General features: G+C 39.8%; 1 long non-coding RNA gene across 1 annotated transcript; it reads left to right on the top strand.

Moving 5' to 3' along the window:
• The first annotated feature begins 8366 nt into the window (after positions 1–8366).
• Positions 8367–14504, top strand: LOC120437573. The gene is made up of 4 exons (XR_005611248.1): positions 8367–8420; positions 9283–9678; positions 10425–10582; positions 11621–14504. It is a non-coding gene; the product is annotated as an uncharacterized LOC120437573 (long non-coding RNA).
• The last annotated feature ends 28 nt before the right edge of the window (positions 14505–14532 follow it).

Here is a 14532-nt window from a genome sequence, read left to right as displayed (position 1 = left end):
GTGACAGACCAACAATCAGTCCAACAGATGGTCCTTGTGGACCTGCAGGTGAGAAACAGGTGTGAGGTGTCAGCTGTCAGGTAGGTGATGAGTGAAGAACAGAACAGAATCCATTTCCTCTTCAAACTGCTGTCAGACATTATCTACTGCACTCTGATCACATCACTCAGACCAGCTGCTTTCTACAAAGTCTCATCAACAACATCTTTAGAAACAAACATCAACAACCAGGAAGCAGCTTCACCTCTGATCACACACACACTCAACTCTACTCACTCACCTGGAGGATCAACAACACTCAGGGTGATGTTGCAGAGGAGCATCTCTTCAGCACCATTTTGATTTGCTCCTTTCATGTAGACACGACACTCATAGTTTCCATTATCAGCAGTCGTCACATCCTTCAGAATCAAAGACACGTCTCCATCCTTCATCTGTCTGTTCTGCAGATCCACCCGGTTCTTAAAAGATGGATGCTGGTTTGATGGATCGAACTGCTCGTCTCGATACAAGAGCACATATTCATCTCCCAGGTCAGCTCTGCTCCACTGTACAGCTAAGATGACATTGTTGTTTGGAGATTTACATGTCAGAGTGACGTTCTGTCCAGATTTGATTTTTTCCTGATCTGAATGAACAAACAACACAGACGAGAGAGGTTAAAGTTCAAAGTGCAAACAGAGACCACAGAGTCAAACAGAAGAAGTAAATAGCACTGTCTGCAGTTTTACCTTTAATGAATGAACATAAATAAGTCAGTCTGCTGTATTAACAGCTGTTATGGACAAATATTAAAACATATTTTCAAGTGCTGCCTCTTCTGTGTTACAGGAGATGAAAACATGAAGAAGAAAGAATGTCCTGTGTCAGCTCTACATGTGTAACAATGTTTTTAAAGATTTATGAGCTCTAATTCAGCTTTAACTAGATCACATCAGCCACTTAAAGACATTTAAAGACATCGTGGATACGGATTTCATGTTATTTTGTGAATCGGGACATTGTGTTAGATTAAAAACAAGTCCAATCTCACCTGCAGAAACAAACAGGAGGCAGACAGACAGTAAAGTCCAGGAGAGAGGTGCTGAAGTTACAGCGGACATTTCTGCTTCATGCAGGTTGGATTGTTAGAAAAGGCCAAAAGATGCTAATATTTTCAAAGAACAGCAGAAAACCTCCGTTTCAAACCTAACAAGGTTACACTGGAGCTTTCAAATAAAGGTGATAGTCTGTTGCTGTGATAACAGTGTTTGTTGTTAATGATTCACTCTGTTTGTCTCCACAGGAAGGCAGCTCAAGCATCAAACATGTGGCTCGAGGCCACAGCTGGAACAGGACAGTCTGGCCTACTGGAAGGTTTGCAGAGAGGCAAAATTCTTTCATTTATTGAGATTCTCAGTAAATCTGAGGTGTTTGTCATGGTCTAAATTAGAAACTGGTAAATGTTTTGTTTACTTTAAAAACTCCACTGTGACTGGTCCTGCACATGTGATAGGACACACTGATGAGACTGCACATGTTTTAAAGCTACTGCTGCCTGTTGGTGTGTTTTGAGGTGGATACTTCAGTAAATCTGATTATTTATAATAGAATAAGCTACAGAACTGTTTTATCAGTCTGGTCCACTTGAAAGACTTGAAGTTTGACCCTGAATCAGGGGGAGGCTCAGATCTGGAATATATGTAGGATGATAAAGGAGGTGATGTCATGAAAGCCACAAATACTTTGGTGCTCTGAAACAATGAAGTGACTGAGTTAGCTGTTAGCTTGGACCGTCTTGATTAGTACAGACAAGCTGGAAATGCAGCTTTACTAAAGCTCAAAACCAGGCTGAGAAAAATAAATATATAAAAAAGAAAAGACAAAACAAAGGTGAAAGACAAAACTACACACAGCACTGAAAGCCTGACACAGACAGAATCAGATGGAGGATAATGAGACCAGAGCTACAAGAGAAGGAAAGAAACTGCAGATACTAGAAGCAGTGGCTCTGCACCTTTAATATGAATCATTTTCATTCTCAGTGACTGAGTGATGTTTGTTTTCTGAAAGAGAGAGGAGACTCTTCTCTTCTACTGAATAAAGGTGGAACGGAGTCCAGGCAGCTCAGACTGACGGACACAGACTGAGGTAAAGATCACTGACCAGCAGAGCTTTAACCGCCGCTTTAATAAACAACTCTGTGCTCGGACAACCTTTCAAAGTGCAGACTGGCACCATGTGATTGTGTTTGCAGAAAAAGATTTTATCGTGAGTGTCAGGAAACTTTTCCACTGACAGCTGAGATGAACATGAAGGTCATACAAGGAATATTTCAGTAAGAAGGGACAGTTTCAATCCTGGCTGTGTGAATGCATGATGCTCAGCTGTCTGTGAAGTCTGGATGCACTTCTGTGTGCAGGCTCAGAGTTTCAGAGACACAAAGATTTGAAGTGTAATGACAGCACAGTTCACACTGAGCTGGGTTTCACCTGACAGCAGGGAACCTGACCCATATTTCACCTCACATAGATCAAATTAAAGTCCCCTCATGTTGTGTTAACACAGAAAACATGAGTGTAATCTATAAATCCTCTTTAACAGCAGATGTTAGATTTCACAGAGAGGCTTGCCTTTTCCCAAACTTTAGCCCACATGCTCTGAATTAACTCTCAGTTTGGTATTTATTCTTTTTAGAAGCTGCAAGTGTGATAAAAGTTTCAGCAGGAGTCACCAAACCCCAACATAGGACAGAAAACCTGAGTAAAATTTTAAGATGGAGACACGAAGCATGAAGACGCAGCTCTGTGGTTTCAGGTCGGAGCGTCTTCCTCCTCAGCAGGAAGTTGGTGGATATTTATAATCTGTGGTTTTATGTAGAAGCTGCTGCTGCTGAGCATGTTGGTGCTTCTTTGATGGAGCTTTCACAGCATTTACTCAGACTGATGAGGACGGATTCTGGTGTTTGGTCAGGGTTTCCGTACTACGGTTGTTGAATCATGCATGTAAAAACATTACTGTTGCTGACTCACCACCACTCACATGACATCACATCCTGTCAACCTGTTTTCACTTCCTAACCGCTGCACTGAAAACAAGTAGGATCCTTTTATTGACACAGCAGCAGAGCTCAGGCCTGTGTTTGAGTGCAATGGGTTAAAGAGGTGTTCCTATTGAAGTGGCACCTCCCACACACCTTTGACTGTCTCTGTAAATACAGATTCAGATTTTGTCTACATTGACTTTACAGAGTCAGCAGCAGCAGATCAGCTGTCAGAGCTCCTGTTCCAGAAATGTGGCTCTTCTGCTTTCTCCTCTGCTCTCTGGCCGCTTCTTTACAAGGTGATTTTAGCATAACTGCAACTGAGAAACAGAGCAGAAAAAGAAGTATCAAACAAATGAGTTGTTCACTTTTCTGTCTGGATCACATTCATTTTAACCCTCACAGCTCGTCTGACTGTGAGTCCCAGCAGCTCTCAGTTCTTTAAAGGAGACTTTGTGTCTCTGAGCTGTGAGGAGGACGACAGCTCTGCTGGATGGACTCTGAGGAGGAACACAAGCAAACAACAGAGGACTCAGTGTGGAGATGGGTGGGGAAAACCAGCTGGTTCTTCTTGTAACATCACTATGATGGTGCCACATGACAGTGGAGTTTACTGGTGTGAGTCCAGAGAGGGTCCCATCAGTAACATGGTTAACCTGACAGTCACTGGTAAGCTGAGTGTGTGGAGTTAGTGTTGATGAAGCTGTGTGTAAATGGATGAAATGCTGTAGTTTGTCTCTGTGTTGAGGTGGATCAGTGATCCTGCAGAGTCCTGTCCTCCCTGTGATGGAGGAGATGACGTCACTCTGCTCTGTAAAACAGAGACCACTCCTCCAACCTCCCAGCTGCTTTCTATAAAGATGGCTCCCTCATCAGGAAGCAGCCTACAGGTCACATGACCATCCAGCATGTTTCCAGGTCTGATGAAGGCCTCTACAAGTGTGACATCAGCGGTCATGGAGAGTCTCCATCCAGCTGGATCACTGTCACAGGTGACACACTCACCTGTCTGTGTTTCTGCAGCTTTCAACATTCACAATGTGACGACAACTTAATGACTGTGTTTGCTTTGTTTTAGACAAACACACCACCACACCTCCACCTACATCCACACCTCCTCCTACATCCACACCTCCACCTACATCCACCTCTAACCCTGCATCTAATCCTGATCCAGCTGCAGTGAGAACATAAGACATCTGAGAAAACAGACCCAGAGGTACAGCTGCTTTTCATTTAGTAAAAAGAAGATAAATCTGTTTCCTAAAAGGTTGAACTGCTCCTTTAAAGTGATCAGGAAGCGTATCAGCAACATGAGCAGGAGGCCGGATCTAGTCTGCTGTGTTTGGATGGGCAGCTAAAAATAAGAAGTGGGGACATTACATAATACACAAAACCTCCCAGCCCATTGTTCCTTCAGTGGTGCTATTTTCAGTCATTATGCAAATGTACTGTTTATAAGATTGAGGAAACCTGCAGTCAGCTGAGACTGAAGAAGTCACTTGGATGAGTGACGAAACGTTTCTCCTACTGAAAACGCTACGTCCAGATGAACAGAACCAACTTTTTGGGATTTCCTGTTGGGTTTCTTTCACATTAAAAGCATATATGTGTGTATATATATATATATATATATATATATATATATATATATATATATATATATATATATATATATATATATATATATATATATATATATATGTATATATACATATACTGTATATATACATATATACAGTATACATATACATATATACATAATGTATATATATATGTATATATATACATATATATGAGAGTTTGGTTGCCAAACGTTTATTGTGAAAATTCTGGAGTTATATTCTTTGACATTGTTGATAGAGATACCACTTTTTTATGTCCGATACCGATATCATAAATTTGGATATGAATCCGATATAGTGTGTTTTTTAATCAATAAAACTGTTTTTTTAATATCTTGCTGCATTTTGTATAAGTTCATACTCAAGTTTAAATAAACAACAACACTAAAGCTATTCTGTTATACCTGTATGTAAAAAATACACTGCACCCAAAATATTTCATAGTTCAGCAACACTGATCAACAGTGTTGGGTAAGTTACTTTAAATTAGTAACTTAGTTACATTACTAGTTACTTCTCTGAAAAAGTAACTCAGTTACTTCAAGTTACTCGTTACTTTCAGAGTAACTAGTTACTAGGGAAAGTAACTTTGGTTTTACTCAGAATTCTCTTGTTAATGTGTTGCTTCCGTAACTGGATACCCAGCCAGATTGCCAGTCTTCTAGCTTGCTTACTTGGCACAAGTGCACTGTGCCACCTACCAACAGAAAGGAAAAAATAATGTGCACATTTCCATGAGAGAAATCCCACGCCTGGACCGTCGTTGACCGCCGCCATGATTCTAGCCTGCTTTTTACATCCAACACAAAAACTGCAGTCGTGGTGCTTTTGATTGTACTCAGAACTTGGAAATTCTGCCTTCTGAATAGGAAGATGTAGGTAACACCAGACTGCAGATGAGCTGCATACAGAGCTGGACTGGGACAAAACAATCGTCCCGGCATTTTGACTAGAGACCGCCCACCATTATAGGAAAAATCATAAAGCCTTTGAATGAAAATAAACACTGTTGTGACAGTGATGTACACTGTTCTGATGGTATATATGTATCAATCTATCAATTGTTTGTTGTAAGACTCAGATAATTATTTTTTTAAAAGCGAGACATTTTAAATGAGAATAATAAAGAAAAGTATTTCTTTGTGCCCCCCTTTCTCTGTTAATGCCCTACCTGGCCCCCTGGCAACACTTTGCTAGACCCGCCCCTGCACAGTTACCAGCTGTCAGCTACATAGAAAAGGATCCTGGTGTTATTTGTCTCTCAGAAACAGCTCATAACTTCCCTTCAACTCATTCATGTCACCTAAAAGGTAAACCTGTTTCTCCATCACCTGTTCAGCTCTGATGATTCAGTAAGGACATCTCCTGGTTTCATCTGCATGTTTCCCACTCACCAGATAACCAAACCGATATCATGACCAGCAGCTTTTACAGCTGTGGCTTCAGCAAACATCAGCTGATACTAGAAATTAATATTAAATAAATTCTAACAACAGCTGATCAAGCTTAAACGTGCTGCTGTTGTTTAATGCGACATCCGCTGGTTTCCTCTTTCTGGCGCAAAGTGGGCGATAAATAAACAAGAGAGAAAAGCCGATCAGCTGATCATTGATCAGTTTCGTGATTGAAGTAGAAACGGGAGAGAATGAGAGAAGAAGAGGCAGCTGTGCAGCTCCAGCTTTGTGTCTTTTTCATTGTAGCTGAAGTCCGGGACAAACTGTGTTCCTTTTCACCTCAGTACGAAACGCATAATATTTTCTCTGAATACCAGACGATTCTGTTTTTTACGGGACGGTTGGCAACTCTAATAATTAACCGTATGAACAAAATAAAGTTCAACATCAGTAACATAGCACCCACCCAGCTGTATAGAAACTCCGTCATGCTAGCTAGCACGCAGTACGAAAATGTCAGCATACCGAAAATAAACTCCACCTAAACTTGGTTTATATCTGACTCCGATAGACTGCAGGTCATAACTTCTTACCTGAAGTTCAGTTCACCTGACACTCGGACCGCGCGCCGCTTGGGTCTCTCCTCTTGCCTCCCTTTTCCTTCATCCACCTGCTGGCTTCCACCACTTGCTAATGTTATTGAATCTGTGGAAGCGCCGCGATATCCACCACACGAAGTAGCGAGTAACGAGCCTATCTAAATCCCAGTAACGAGTAACGCGTTCCTGGTTTTGGCATAATAACTAGTTACCGTGCTCGTTACCACAATAATAACGTAGTTACTGTAACACGTTACCTAATAACGCGTTAGTCCCAACACTGCTGATCAATCTAATAAACTTAAACCTGCTCCATCCTCCCTATTCTGGTATTCTAAAGAGTACTTAGCAGAAATATTAAGCAACCTAACTAATAGGGTTGCAAACTCCCAAAAAAAAAAAAAAAAAAATTGGGAACCACCCCCACCCTCCACCTCATGATGCTTAATCGACGTAATCAACTTTAATTTGATGCAGGGTGAAAAAAAATGCACAGAAATAAATTATTTTTCAAGAATAATTAAATAGATTCAACATCTTTCTTCTACAGAATTGCAGACTGCACAGATGGTACTTTCCCAAAGGAAAAAGTACTATAGCTTACTAGGGTATATTAGACTTAACAGTTACTATATACAGTAATGGACTTCTATACATTTTACATCAGATTAAAACTTTGGGTGTAAGATTCAGATAATTATTTATTAAAAGCTAGACATTTTAAATGATAATAAGAAAGAAAAGTATGTCTTTGTGCCCCCTTTTCCCTGTTCATGCCCTATCGGCCCCCCTGGCTAAACTTTGCTAGATCCGCCCCTGCACAGTTACCAGCCGTCAGCTACGTAGAAAAGGATCCTGGTGTAGAAAGTAATATTAAATAAATTCTAACAACAGCTTATCAAGCTTAAACGTGCTGCTGTTGTTCAGCCGCTGGTTTCCTCTTTCTGGTGCAAAGTGGGCCAAAAACAAAGAAGAGAGACGGACTTGCGACAGAAAAGCCGATCAGCTGATCATTAAGCAGTTTCACGATTGAAGTAGCAGCAGGAGAGGGAGAGAGAGAGGCAGTCGCTCCATATATTGGTTGTTAAGCTTAACATGGGAACGCTTTCCAAACATTCAGAGATGAACTTACACACTTGCTTTACTTCTCTCTGGGATAACTTCCTCGGAGATGAAATGCTGGTTTGGTAGCGAGGCAACAAATACCAACACGTTCTCACTCCCAACTCGTCAAATGTGTGACGCATGGTCAGGCTCCCTCTGCTTCACTTATGGACGCGCAGGGTACCCCCCTCGCGTCGAGAATTGACGTGCAGGGTCCTCCTATTGAATACTATGCTGATCCCTAATCGTTGTTTATCGACGAAAAGAGATTTCCGCGCAAGAGCCTGTTGTTCGTATATTTATATATTTCCGAAATCACATTGTAGTGACGTATACTGAACAGAATATATTATATAATGTAAACAACTACCTGAGAAACAGCAGATACAGCAGATAAATTAATTATAGGCTATTACTTTTGCATTTATGGAGGGAGAGGTGTATGCTGGGTAATGGCACAGCTAGCGACTGGGTGACTTTATTCACCCGCTTCGGCTGTTATCAGTCCATACAATGGGCGTTATTAGCACAAATCAGTCCCATAGATGTGGGCCATCTCCTGCTAGATTGTTCAGAAGCTTGTTCTCATCCATCCAGATGGAGGATCACTAACAGGAGCGTGGAAGACTCCAGAATCCACTCTGGCTGGAATCCGGTGGATACAGCAGTGTTACAGGTAAGACCATTTAAACGGACAGCATTTATAAAATGACTATTAAAAGTCAGCGAGTGTCAATAATGTTAATGTGGTTATGTTAGTAATACACCGAGTGCTAATATAACAGCTTTAAGATGCATTTGTAGATATTATTACGTGTTTTACCGTCTTTATGGTGCTAGCTTAAAGTTACGGTGTAAACGTTAGCTTATATTGTAGTAAAGCTGTTACTGTTTAAACGATGTTGGGACAGAAATATTAGCTTCTGTCATGACTGATGAAGTTACTAGTTAATAAAGTTTCCAGTAAAGTGATTAATCGCAGCCACAGATTGACAGTAAATATCTCGATTAGCTTCAATGCATCTGTAATAAATATGTGCAAGTTTCAGTGCTTCGTTTAAACTGTATGATACTTATACTGACCCAGGGTCAGTGTAAAATACAATCCTAGCTGTGTGAACAAAGCCTGGCTCCTTTAATCCTGCATGACAAACCTCAGGATGCAGGTTATTATTACTCTTTCCTGCTGGCACACCTGTCACACCTGAGAGTCAGCTAGAAACTTACAGTGACGTGGACATCATGCAAAGACTGCCAGACTCTGTAATACTGTAAATGATCAGTGACTCAGGTTAACACTAAACTTTAAACAGTACCTCTGTGTCTCTGTGTGTGCTGAACATTTAGGATTAAGTCAGGCTGCATTGACTGTGGGACTTAAATGTGTTAAAAGCAGGTTGAAGACGGCTCAGAAACATTTGACGATTAAAATTTACATTTATTTATTAATTAATTAATTTATGGCTGCTGGTGATTTGTAAAGCCTCTACTCAGCTGTATTTTTGTTACTAATTTATGTTTGTTGTTGTTTAACAAAGATTTCAGAAGAGCAAAGATGAGGACTCCTACTTCATCCTTAATAGTTTAACTGGATTGGAAATCAAAAAAATCCTGATTCTTCTTCCACAGAAGTTTCATTTGTCAGTGTGGGACTGCTGAGTCACCTGAAGAAGTCATTTCATTCTCCACGATGCTGATTTACAGAAATGTTTCACAGGAACTGATTCCTCCCAAAGGGTGAACTAGTGTGTTTCCATAGATTATCTCTGTATGAATGTACTTCTTGAATGAAGGCAAGTGTTTGTCCTGTTTTGTTCCTCAGGTACTGTACGTGATATTAAGGGCAGGCGGTCATCACCGGGGGAAGACAAGAAGCAGACGTACTTCAAAGAGGGAGCTGCAGTGAGGACACAGCCTGGTCACTGAGGTCAGAGGTCAGAATCTGAAACAGCTCAGGTTTATATTCTAGGGGTTATAAAAAAATTCAAATGTATTTATAAAGAAACCTTTAAATAATATTTTAATTAATAGTCATAATTATGATTATTATTAGAAATATCAAACATCTAAGTGGATTTTCTGTTACACGTATTGTCTTAGCCCTGCGATAACTAGCAGCCTGTCTTTGTCCTGTATCAGCTGGGATAGGCTTCATCCTCCCGCAACCCTGAATTGGGTACATGAATTATATTGAATTGTATCCCAATTATGTAATCTGATCATTTACAAACTCAAGGTATCCAATCAAAATATAAGTAATAATGATAAAAATGAGGAAGCAGAAATAAGTGTGACATGAATGTAAATGTGTGAGCTGACATAGAGGACAGCTACATGTAGTCTGAAAACCTTTGTTGTCAAGTTTGCAGGTTTATGACGAGACATTCTTACATAGAAGAGACTGTTAAAGTCTCTAACTCAGTGAAGCATTATTGGTCCAGTCTGTTTGGATAAATATAGTAAGCTGATGTTTGTCCATTTATTGACACATTTTCTTAAGTGCTTATCCAGTTCAGGATCACAGTGGAGCTGCAGCTGGATGTGTTCAGTAAAGAAACCTTACAAAAGTTAACATAAACCTGCATCTCTGTACGTTGTTGTCCACAGGATGAGAAAATCAAACTGGAAGACTGTGGAACATGTTAATAAATGTTTGTGTTTATGCCTGTGTCTTTCACAGGAGGCACTGAAAGGTTTCCCTAATAGTTCCTGGTGAATCAAAGCAGAACCATAAAGGTTGCTGGACTGCATGATGGCCTTACCCCTGAGCAGTCATCCTGTTAAAGGAGGAACCAGTTAGAAGCTGTTTTCAAAGTAGCTGAGCAGATTTCATCTCAAGTAAGCGATTAACTGTTTGTTCATTTGTTCTGCCACTTAAAGAGCATTTAAGGACGTCTTTTGAGTGTCCAGTTGAATTAATTCTACTGGCTCTCATGGTCATTTGTGATTATGGACATATTTTTCATGTACATCAACCAATTCTATCTTACAGTCTGAGAAATGACAGTGTTGATATTCAGCACGAAGAGAAAAGCTCACTTGTTTGAATTTATTTACAATCATAGTTTTTATACATTCTGACTGTAAACAGCTTTTACAGCTTTGATATTGTTTGACACTCGATATCAGGTGATGGTATCTAATATAAAGGTTTCTATGTCCCAATGAGCCATTTACACTGACCAGTGTCACTTTAACTGTAACACATTCATTATTTAGATCCAACACTTCTAAGAGAAATAACTGAATGTAAAAAATGGCAGCCCTCAGGCCAGGTTTAATTGATAGAGATATATGCATGCATTATGAAATTTATGTATCCCAGATCATTTTTATTCATCTAGTCCTGGCAGACCCCCCCCTTCCTCCCAAGTTAACTGCAACCCAAAAGAACTAGTGGGGGTATTTACACACTCACAACCAGAGTGGGGTAAAAAGAGCCACCAAAAACCTGTCAGCCTGCACAGCTACAGATGTGCTAAAAGCTATAAGACTTAGAAGCTCTGTTTATGGAGAAACCTTCTAAGCCTAACAGGGGACAGGTACTCCTGCCCAATTAACATGATATCACCCCACATACAGCCCAGCCATAAAGTGAACCAAGTCATTTGGTTAAAGACAGCATGGGAGCAAATGCATGTAACCAGCCTGCACCAACCTGACATTTCTTCCTCCTGAATTAAATGAATGAATGGATGAAAGTTAAATGACTATCAACCTAAAGCCACTAGTTCCCACACTGGAGTTCCCCGACACTGTTAACTGTACTGAGCTTGTATCAACAGTTGTAACAGGCTAAGCTACGTGAGACACTGCATTGAACGATTGTTTCTATCTTAATGGTTTCAGCTCAGATGTTCTGCTTTTTCCTTTCAGTAGATCAAAGCAGCTCGTGCTCTGTCTGCTTCCATTCTGATGGCAAGAAGAAGAAGAATGCTTCAGCGAAGTGGCGTTCATGGTCTCAGTGGACAGTCATGGTCACACACTGCATGTGGTTTTAAAAGCAACATGTCTGTTCACCACAACAATGGAGATGTGTAATATTAGTGCAGCTACGGTTTGTTCTTGAACATCAGTTCTGTTTTCTACTTTGACCACTTAGACCAAAGAAGTGTTGTTTTCAGATTCTTTCTTATAAATCTGTAAATCACCTGTTCATTTTTATTACAATTAGTTTCACATAAATGTTAGTGTTTCCTTTATGGTCTTTAAATGCTTACACTAGACTGTACACGTCTACATTAGAGACATTTCTGTTACCTATTTATGAGAGTGGGCTGCTTTACTACAATTTGGAAATGGATGCAAAATCGTGCTATTGTTTGTTTTTTAATATGATTCAATTCAATAAAACTTTATTGATCCTGAAGGTTGACCCCGAGGGAAATTTGGGTTAAGGCCAACACTGGAGGTATCTGACTAAGCAAAGATGAATCTGATCCCATTTCTACCTGTCTCTACTGTTTCAACTGTAACTGTCAGGATATATATTTATTCCAGCTCTCACAGGACAAAGAAATGACTCAGACTTGTCAAATGTTCTTTGATTTGATACACAATTTGAAGTTCACAATTTTCTTACAAATAAAACTATAATGACAAACATGAACAGCTGTGCTTATTTCTGAGACATGATTTTTTTTGAACGTGTTCACATTTAGACAGTGTACATCTGTATGCTGAAACTGTAATGGTGAACCTGAGGTGATGGTCAGCAGAAGGCAAACATATATAAATAGAAAACAATACTGAAGTAATGTCTTTACCCTCTGCAGCGTGTGGACGCTGTGCACACAATCACCTTATTCACTGTAGTAAACATGCACCGCTAGCTCACGTGACTGACTGTCTCCATGGTTACATCGTATATTGTTAGCTATGTAAACAGCTTCCAAAGATACCGCCATAGCTCTCTGCAGCTGTAACACTTTCATGCTTTACAAATCATTTCACGTTTTTGATAGTTATGAAGACAGAATATGTTTTTAAAGTCATGCTAGGCGGTTGCTATGGTGGTTGCTGTGGACTAGGGTGGACCGCGTCCGATTCCTGTTATTAGCTGTCCGCCGTAGGAAGGCTGCGTTCCGTTTAGAAGTAGCGACAGTCTGCCGTAACTCGAACTCAAACCCCGCTTTGTTCTTTAATTAAAGGGCTTTTACAGCCGTTCATGACACGCACACACACACATAAAGCACTTTGCCTCACCATGAGAATGCAACTTTACTAAAACCTTTAAAGTATCTGAGATAGGATAGAAAAATGAAGCAACCAGAGATTTAATGGTGAAGACTCTGGGTTCTGTAGTTCACGTTTTACAGTCCTGAATGACTCACTGCACATCCATATAATTTATTGAAGAGGAGTTTAAAATGCACTTTACATTTACACTGTTCCTGTTTAATTTTTTACATTGTTACTGTGTTATGTCATGAATAAGGTTCACCTGCTGGGGGTTTGATGGATCAGCTGGACAATACAGTCAAAGACAGACTTCATTCATCATATGCAAGAATCCTAGTTGGATTTTTGTTTTCACTCATATTTTAGAACCAAATATTGAAAACAACTGTGACAGACTGGATACCTGGTCAGGGTGTACATTACCTTTCACTCAAGCATCCCAGGACAGAGCCCTGCCCCACCATGAGCCTGGGTGGATACGTGGTTATAATATAAAATGACTGATATTGAATATGAATATTTCATGAATTATAATACAAATTCCTAGACATTTGTTCCAGCAAGAGTAATATTGATTACATATGTCTGAATTGCTAACCCTAACCCTAGCTCAACAGACCACAATGCCCTGGACTGTCAGTATTATTACATGCTGTGAACATAAGTAGCTTTGATCACAGTTTATGTTGTAAAAGAGAAGGAATATTAAAAAAAGATCAACATTGTGATATTATTTCTTCCAAACTGACCAGAAACATGCTTGTCAGACTCTCACAGCACAGGATCAGACTCACTGTGCATGACGGCTCAGGCCAATAATGTCTGTTAGATTGTCAGTTGTTTAGTGCTTCTGTACAGTTATGGTCACCATCTCTATTTCAGTATAATTAATATGCAGAAAACACTAAAAGCTGATTGTCTTCCAATATTCTAGCATAATTAAAAAACTTTGACTTTGTTAGTACATATTGTTACAGTCCTAATGCCAATATGATTCTTCATAACGCCTGCTTTGAAATACTGAGCTTAAAAATTGACCTGATGAAAGATAATTTACAGTCTGTCAGGATAATTCTGACTGTAAGATCACTGTATTAATCTGAATCCTTCTGCAATGTGCTGTGAATGAATGCTGATGCAACTGACTGTGGGAAAGCTGTTAATAAAATGAATCTGTGACACATGCAACACATTCACAGAGGAAGAGGACACAAAGGGAGGACACGCAGAGGCTGTGTTAAAGTCAGAAATCCAAATCTTTAGTCAAAAACAGGCGGCGGTTACAAACAGGAAGACAAGCAGTCCATCAAACAGTCTACAGGGTCAAACATGCAGAGAATTCAAACAACAGTAAAAAATAACTGAACACTGAAAAACTTAAAGCAATGTGAGACGCAATTAAAGGAAGCAGCGCAGTATATTCACTGAATTACAAAATTACAAAAGAGAAAAACGACAATTTCTAAGGATTATTTGCTTAATTGCAGTTAAGAGTGTGGCTGGTAAAGATGGAAACATACAGAATGTAAACTGTGTGAGTTTGGTGAACTTTGTTAGTAACAAATGAGGTAAAAAAAAACAAAACAGACAAAACACAGAAAGAGGCT

Source organism: Oreochromis aureus, linkage group 3 (assembly GCF_013358895.1).
Source record: "Oreochromis aureus strain Israel breed Guangdong linkage group 3, ZZ_aureus, whole genome shotgun sequence".
NCBI classification, from domain to species: domain Eukaryota; kingdom Metazoa; phylum Chordata; class Actinopteri; order Cichliformes; family Cichlidae; genus Oreochromis; species Oreochromis aureus.
Note: the sequence above shows the minus strand (reverse complement) of the source record. Positions and strands in the feature narration are given on the sequence as shown.